Source organism: Ruditapes philippinarum, unplaced genomic scaffold, assembly GCF_026571515.1.
Source record: "Ruditapes philippinarum isolate M1 unplaced genomic scaffold, ASM2657151v2 ctg673_1_1_1_1, whole genome shotgun sequence".
Taxonomy (NCBI): domain Eukaryota; kingdom Metazoa; phylum Mollusca; class Bivalvia; order Venerida; family Veneridae; genus Ruditapes; species Ruditapes philippinarum.
Genome location: NW_026864324.1, coordinates 322,435 through 331,356, shown reverse-complemented (window position 1 = coordinate 331,356; position 8,922 = coordinate 322,435).

Below are 8,922 nucleotides of genomic sequence, written 5' to 3'. Positions count from 1 at the left end.
AATATGTTCTGTTCTGTTATGATATTTGAGTCTTTCTCGGAAATAATTATTTGCTTGTTAAAACATATTTGATCACATATTGTTACGCTACGATCCAGCTATATGGTACCAGGCCCCTTTAATCTTCTTGAAAATATGGTAACGTGCTCAAGACTTGGTGACCAATAATCGGACTGGACTGTAGAGAACGATATTGTATTTACGAACAATGAAACGATCACAAATATAACAATGTTCTATATAAAATGTTAGGGTTAGGGGGACTGTTGATACTTGATTCGGATGACTGTCAAAGTCTATATAGATCTATTTGGCTGAAATATGCTATTACGACATCTGTCAATAGTGGGCTACTCTGTATGACTCTGTATGGCTAGGACACTGTACTCCACAGTACTTGATAACACTTCCTTACTTCTGGAGGTACGCCAGTTTAAGATTAAAATTGAGTCACAAAAAGAAAGACTGTTCACAGTTTACTAATTTTAATTAGTGTTAAACTGTTGATAAATTCAATTGTCAAATATTCAAATAACAGTTTTGTAAATAACATAAACACATATATATAATTCAGTCTTAAATATCCGATAGCTTTGTCTTACATAGACATCACATAAAATTATTACCGCGACTGCCGTTTAATTTCTGTTTAAAAATATGACAACGTAAATATAAAGTTTGGTCGAGTCAGTGACCGTATTAATGTGTAACAAAATGATAAAGTTCTTATCAATTATTCTTAGACAATAAATGATTAAATGTAAAATAATAATCTAAAGACTATGTTTATTTTGCCTTAAAAATAAGTAAAATTTGCCGTTCAGAAGAACACGACAATAATGTAGACTAACCGAAAGTTAAATGAAAACTGACTCAAGTTGATCGTTTTCTGGCCTATTTATACCAAATCTGAGGAAACGAACATAAAAAGGTTCGAAAATTGTTCAACTGTACCCTTTGGTCAGTTGACAATGTTCAACGTTCGAAAACTGAACATTTGACGTTAGGAAACGATCAATTCCATACACAAAGAACGCTGTCAACCAACCGAACGTCCGAACATCAACAATTCTTAGCTAAAGTTCTATGAAAGTTTACGTAAAAATACGATAAATTGATACATATAATATTTATAAAAATGACTAGTACCATGGATTGGCTATAAGTTTATTGCTTTTGACGAAACATAACTTTGAAACAGTATGTTTACTGAGTTTAGGCAGCAATTGCTATTGACAACGGAAGTCACACAACCCATAATGCATCAGCGAACAACAACAACACCTGTCAAAGTTTATCGGGTAAAATTACGATAAATGCAACTTTCTAGCTAAATGTACGCTGATTATAAGAAAATATGTAAACAATTAATGAAACAAATCATTTCTTATAATTCTGACATAATTTATAGTTGTCAGTCCCAAAATTAACACAAGAAGCGTTTATCGGTACATGTAAAATGTAAACAATGCCGATAATGACATACGACCTGAGTATATAAGTGAGATTATATCATTACCCCCCTCTTTTTAAGGCAAAGCTCCTGCTGCCCTCTTACAATAACAAAAATAATGAAGTTTATGCACCTCTAACATAGTCATCACAAAACTCGCGCATTGACCTTTAAGACTAATAATATAGGGAAGCTCCCTTTAAAGTAAAAGTACTATCTTAAGTATATGAAACACAGATAATGAAAATTATGCATCTTATGTATAGGCACATTTAAACAGTTTATGCACATTTCACTTTCATTGATTAATAACAGTCTTAAATAGTCATTCAAATGACATATACACAGTGTTCATCAATAATAATAATATAAATAGCACCAAGTTCAATGCCAATGTCTATAAAGTCCATGTTCAATGTTTATATTCTTCACATTTTTATATTTCAATATGTTTCACTTTTAATTGTACAGTCTATATGTGTTCCAAATATTCATAATAATTCGATTCACTAGTGCATTGTCTATGTTGTAGATTTCCATGCAATAGTAATAAGCCCAGTAGTAATTAGCACTGTTTAATTAATTAAATGTTTGTCACTATTTCACAAAATAAAATATCACGTACAATGTCATTTTGTTTGTTGTTGATTTAATATACATATGTATGTTTTATGCTCAACGGCTTAACACTGTCAAAAAAAATCTGGAAACAAAGTGATCCCTCGGAATCATTAATCACAACAAAATTACATAAGAATTGCAGACTCGGTTTGATTGAGTCTGTACATGAGGGATAATGAATAAGTGCAACATCCCTCACGCCCCCTAGCACCGGCTAGAGCGGTACTCAATTCTCAACACTTAATAGCTTAATAGTGCTGGTATCAATGATCCCGAAGGACCAGAAAAATATAACAACATTGAAGTGAAGTACGGGGCAACTTTTTACGGCTGCCACACAGCACTTGACACCTGCTGTTGTTAAGTATAAACATATGTGAATAAAACGTTAGTCACACTAAAAAAATAAAGTGGCACAATGTCACATTGTTTGCTTCATGTTAGTTGAGTTTAAGTCCCATGTTGGAAGAGTTGCAACAGTTCATTCATTTACTTTATTCAAAATTATTATGTTCATATTTTCTTTACCACGCTTTTTAATGGCTTATTTTCCTTTCCTTTGTTAGTAGTTCTTTCCATTTGAGCAATCTTTCTCTCTATCCGGGCCAGTTCGTCTACGATCTTTTCCTGCGTCTTTTCTTGGCACCGGATGGCCCTAGTGTTACTGTTTATTGCCTCTACTATGTTCTTTATACCCTTCATAGTAGAGGAGGCTATAGACTGCAGTGCAGCAGCGATCTGACCATAATCCTCATCCAACCTAGGTCGCTTCCTAGGTGGCTCTTCTTCACCTGCCCCAACTGTCTGTGTCTGAACAGATGCCATGGATGGTTTTACATTAAAACTCTCTGTTTCCCGTAATAGGGGGTCGTCATGGTTTAGGCTGAGCAATCCAGGGAGTAAATTCTCGGAGTCCCTCTCATCCAAGCAAGGAGTACTCTGGCCTACCGTTGAGCCAGGGACCTACTTCTGATCACTGGGGTGTTCAGAGGGCCTGTGGTACCAGGCACTTGATGGACCGCTGTTGCTGGTGGGGTACCCACCCTACCAAGCACGTCTGCCAGGTCTCTTTGGTCGATTGTGACCAGGTCGCTGGTTTTCTGTTGCTGAACCTGACTAGCTCCCTTAATTCCGACCAAGTTCGGTGGCTGCCTCTGTGTTGAGCTGGCAGATGGCACAGTGGCAAATGGTCTAGGTAAGCCAGTATAGAGTGGCTGGTTACGGAACACCTCTAGACTGCCTGTTGTCTGTCTGCTCGGAGCCATCCAGTGTGGCATCATGAGCCCATCAACCATGGTGATCTCCTCATCGTCTGCGAAAAGACCATCAGGATCGTTCAAAGGATCTTCTTGGTTGATGGTGTGACAGGCATGCCAGCGTAAAGAATCTTCTTTACTAAGCATCATCATATCTTTATCCCCCACGTAGATGGGATTGGATGCCCTCTTAAGTACCTTGGTATAGTCAGGAGTCCCAGACTTGGCCTCTTCGTCCCTGTGACGCCTGTACTTCTTAATGTTTGCCACCAGCGTGTCCTTATCTTTACATCCTTTCCTTACTGAAGCCGCACAAAGTACAATAAAACGGTACCCTATCCATAGGGATGTGAGTCTTTAAAATATGACCCACCAGACGACTCTTCCTTTCTACTTTGTCGCAGTGCTTACACCTGTATGCCCTTCCTCGGTTTTGAAATTGTGAAAACATTCTCTGGAATTATAAAAAGAAACTTTGAGTCATCCCATAAAGTATACCTATATAATATGTTTGGTCACTGACTCATAAAGGTTACTCCGCGGTACATCTTACTCCGTGGTACGTATTACCTATCCGACAACGATATAAATCCGGAGTTAGCCGTTACCAATTAATTTCGTCGTTTTCATTAGCTGAGAAGTAATTGTAAACATTGCAGACAGCATCAGCTGTTAATTAAACTTTACAAAACGTGTTAAATCATTCAAATGAGGAGCATTTTGTGCTATCACACTGTAAGTTACCATTTGTCTTTACAAACGTTCGATAAGATTGAACTTTATACGGTTATAGTAATGAATTTTTGGGTCAAATCGTTCAAAACGCATTGTTTCAATTAAAAGTTTTTATCATTTCGCACACAAATTTTCTCGATTCATTGTTTGATTTCTCCACAAACTTCACAATGTGATAATCGTTCGTTTAAATACAGCTTGTTCACACAAATTAAATAATTGTTCACATTAGCAGTTAATGTTACACATGTTACACAGTTTTTATGTACATAAATTACAGTTTCCTTCATATAATTTAAGTTTATTATGCTGGACTGTACGCTTAGTTCCATCTTTGTCGAACTGCACTACGAAACTAATTGGCGAAAATTTTTCTACAATAAGATAAGGTCCATCATAAGCTTTCTCTAACTTGGGAGTCACTCCTACTTTTCTTGTTTCATGCAGGCACCAGACGATGTCGCCTACTTCATATCTATGGAAGGAAAACTTGGCATCATAAATATCTTTACTTCGTTTACCTCTTGACAAGAGGTGTTCTCTTGCCACATCATGCGCTCTCAACATTTTGGTTCTTAGTCGCTGGACATACTGGTTCTCATTAACAACCTCTTTGGACATGGCATTCGCATGATTGAACATCAAGTCCGCAGGCATTCTAATCTCGCGACCAAGACAAAGGAGACTTGGGGAAAGGTTTGTCGCTTCATTTGGTGTACATCTGTAGGCACCAGCCAAACATCCTATATGAGGTCCCAATCTTCTTGTTCACCGGCTAAATAGGCGTGAACCATCTTCAGAAGCGTCCGGTTAAATCGTTCTACTTGTCCCTTTCCTCTCGGATTTCTAGAACTTGTTCTAGTTTTCCTTATGTCTAGCATTTGACATAAGTCTTTGAATAATTTGCTTTCAAAAGCAGACCCCTGATCTGTATGTATGGAAAGTGGACAACGCCAGTGAGCAATAAAATCATTAGGTATTCTAGAAGTACAAGTTTCAGCAGTCTGGTCAGGTACTGCCATAACTTCTACATATTTAGTGAAATGGTCAGTCAATACAAGGATGTACCTATTACCCCTAGGAGTTATAGGGAAAGGACCGGTGTAATCAATCGCTTACACGTCCCAAGGGGCACCTGTCTTTAGGGAACCCATGGGAGCCCTTGGATTTTTAGGAGGTTTCCTATCAGCTGCACACACGTCGCATCTTCTAACATACAAATTTATATCATCCCACATTTAATACCGATGATATTGCTGAGATATTTTGGCCTTAGTTCTTTTAGTACCCATATGTCCCGCTGTAACTGAGTCGTGCATCTGAAACATGATATCTCTATGTAGGTTACGTGGCACAATCAGCTGGAGGCTTTCGCCAGTACTGTCTGCCTTCTTAATTTTTTTTTAAAGGACTTCATCTTTAAGTACAAGAGAATCCCATATTGAAAGATAATATCTAGCTGCATGGCTTTTAGTGGACATGGTTTCACTTGAGGGAGGTTGTTTTCTATTTATTGCTTCTATAAGGAAGCCTATATCAGGATCATTTAACTGATGGTATGATATTTCTCAGGTAATGAGGAACCTAGCCAGTTGTTGCTATTTTGGCGTGTTATAACTTTGCTGGGGACAGCAGAAATGCTGGGCAATTGGTCATCAAATACAGCCCTTATATCACAAACATCTACATGATTTGCACTCATTTTGACCTTTTAATTCAAGCAACATATAAGCTGCTCTCTGTGTACATTTATGACATGGCCCACATTTTAATGGTTCACTCATGTCTATTTCATGACATTGACAATCTCTTGGAGTCTGACATCGTGACAAGGCATCGCAATGACTTTGTTTCGCACCTGGCCGATATTGAATTTCAAAATCATAAGGGGCTAGTATTTCAGTCCATTTAGCTATTTTTCCGCTTGGCTCTTTAAGGCTAAAAAGCCAAACTAGTGCTTGGTGATCGGTTCGTGCCAAAAACTTTCGACCCAAAAGGTACTGCCAGAAATACTGCACAAAGTAAACTACTACAAAAGTTCTTTCTCAGTTATACAGTCATTCTTTTCGGCCTTACTTAACGCACGGCTTGCATAAGCTATGACCCTTTCGCGATCATCCTGAATTTGTGACAGAACTCCATCCATACCAAAACCCGAAGAATCAACATCAAGGATAAACTGACCACCTTCATTTAAAGGATAACCCATTATATCAGGACTGGTAAGCGCCCTCTTTAAATTATTAAAGGCTGACTCACATAAATGGTCCCACTTGAACACAGCATCTTTTTTGTAAGATCTATAAGTAGCCTGGCACGTTTGGCAAAATTTTCGACAAATCGCCTATAATAAGAACCTGTCGCGACAAATTGTTTGACTTGCTTCGCATTTGTTGGCCTTGGCCATTGCACTATCTTTGCAATATTGGACGGATCGGGGCTCACACCTTGCTGAGATACCACATGTCCTAAAAAGACTACTTTGCTTTGAAGCATGTTACATTTATCAGGCTTAAGTTTCAATCCAGCAGCCTTAATTCTGCCCAATACTTTATCTACTCGTTGTATATGCTGTTCAAAATTACCAGGATAAACAATTATGTCGTCTATGTAGACAAGACAGGTTACCCATTGTAGTACTTGCAAGGCTAATTCCATTGTACGCTGAAAAGTACTGGCACTATTATTCAGGCCAAAAGGTAATCTGGTCATTTCATACTGTCCGAACTTGCAACAAAAAGCACTTTAGGTATATGCAAGACTTTTAAGTGGTATTGAAAGTTACCCCACTAGTTATAATTAAAGGCCGTCTAAAAAGGCTGGCGAACGCGCTACGCGCATTCAGACAGTCTGAATTCGTCGGTAAGAAGGAACCATGGGACGTACAAGGCTTTTACTTTGCACGGTAATCTTACGCATGGTTTAGGCGCCTGAATCTTTTACTATAAAGTCATGATATGGGCTTGCTCATAGGTGATATTAGGCTTCGTGTATATACATCGCTTTTTAGAGTATGGCTCTTCTATAGGCTATTTTTTTCTGCTTCGGCTGCGCCTTATAAGATACCCTTCGGGTCTGCTGTTATTGGCTTGGCTATTCGCCATGTGTTAATCGCATTGCGTCTGTCAGTTTGTAAGCCTGATATCCATTCATTACATTTGAGATGTATCATTTATACATTACTATAGTCCTGCTACCTTTCTTTTCTCTAATTTAGTTTTACCACTAGTTGACCTATCGAATAAGTCTTTTAGATGACCAGGAGTACTAACTCTTCTAATGCGACATAGATTTCTTCCTTCACTCGCATTCTCTTCTTGATCAATTACACTCACTACTCTTTCGATTCTTTCTGCTCTACCAATTACAGCATCTTGTCTTAATAATACATCACAAGAAAAAGGATTAAGAACACGAACTTTGCATGTTACACCATTATTGATATTCACAAGGGAGGTAGCCATTAATAACCTATACCTCTCTTTGAAACTATCAGTTGCCTCTATAATAAATTCAGCACCTTGATTATTGTCGTCAGCTTCTGATCTCTTTACAAAAACATCAACCAGTGCCTCGGACTGGCCAGGAATAGTTAAATTTTCAGCCACTACAACCTTTCTTGCTGCCTCACCCCTCCCTACTTGGAAGCATGGAATCTCAACCCCATCTAGTACTATTTTGTCTTCACTCAACAAAATATCTGCTGCCCCATTTTCACCACATCCCAACACATCATATCCTAGAAAGACGTCATCCACAATTTCAGCTACCTTAGCTTCTTTGACGACTTCTAGAGTACCTAGTGTCATTGTGAATAGGGCTTCTCCCCAGTCAACTATGGGTTTTCCATTTGCAGCTTTTAGGCTTGTAGTTTTTCTCAACTTTGGTTTAACTTCTTCCTTGATTTTATTGTAAATACGCGATGAAATCAGAGTTCTAGACGCACCAGTATCCGCTGTAAATACTACAGTCATGTCTTCAACAAATCCTTTTTAATATAATACCGGCATATAAACGATTAACATTGTTAGAGTTAGAAAAAGAATCTTTACCAAGCTCAGTCAATTCTGGTTCATCAGTTTCTCTGCCCTTGGTCATTTTTTTCTATTGGGAACTCGTCTCTTTGCGCACAGAAGAGTTTGGTCCGTTGAAGTTTTAAGGTTCAGTATCTGACGCTTTATTCTTGTTGATTTCTGTTATCAGGACTTATTTCTTTGAATAGTCTTTCGGGCAGTCTCTAGCAAAAGTGTCCACTCTTGGGGTGACATTGGGAGCATATATACGTCTCTTTTTGCGCTCTAATTTGTTTATGGCTACTTTAGGTTCATGCTTCTATTTTGCTCTATATGTTAAGTTTGTAATATAATCAGACAAATTATATCTGTTGTTTTATTCTGTTTTCCATGGTTTTCTCTTTATGATTGCAATTTAGTAAAGGTATTAGGGAAGGCATATTCTTCTTCGGTTCCCTGCCATAATAATTTTGTTAAGGTTCTTGCTAAGTGCGTCATACTTCATGCACGGCTCTGCGTAGGGCATACTACTGTGTCTCGCGTAAACTTCTCTGGTCTGTTGCAAAATTCAACTACATGAAACACGCAGCATCAATTGTCTCAGGCTCCTTATGATATTCTACTTCATAGCAAACTTCATCATCACGCAAACCATCTAAGAATCTACGCACGAGATCTTCTTCACGAGTTTTCCTATCTCGAAAACCATGAACTTTGTCATACAAAACCTTCAATTCAGCTGCAAACTCCTCTGCGGTTTCTCCTACTCTTTGGTTTCTTTTACTAAACTTGACTGCAAAAGATCTAGGGGTTTCGATTATCCTATTCCTGTTATTCAACTCAT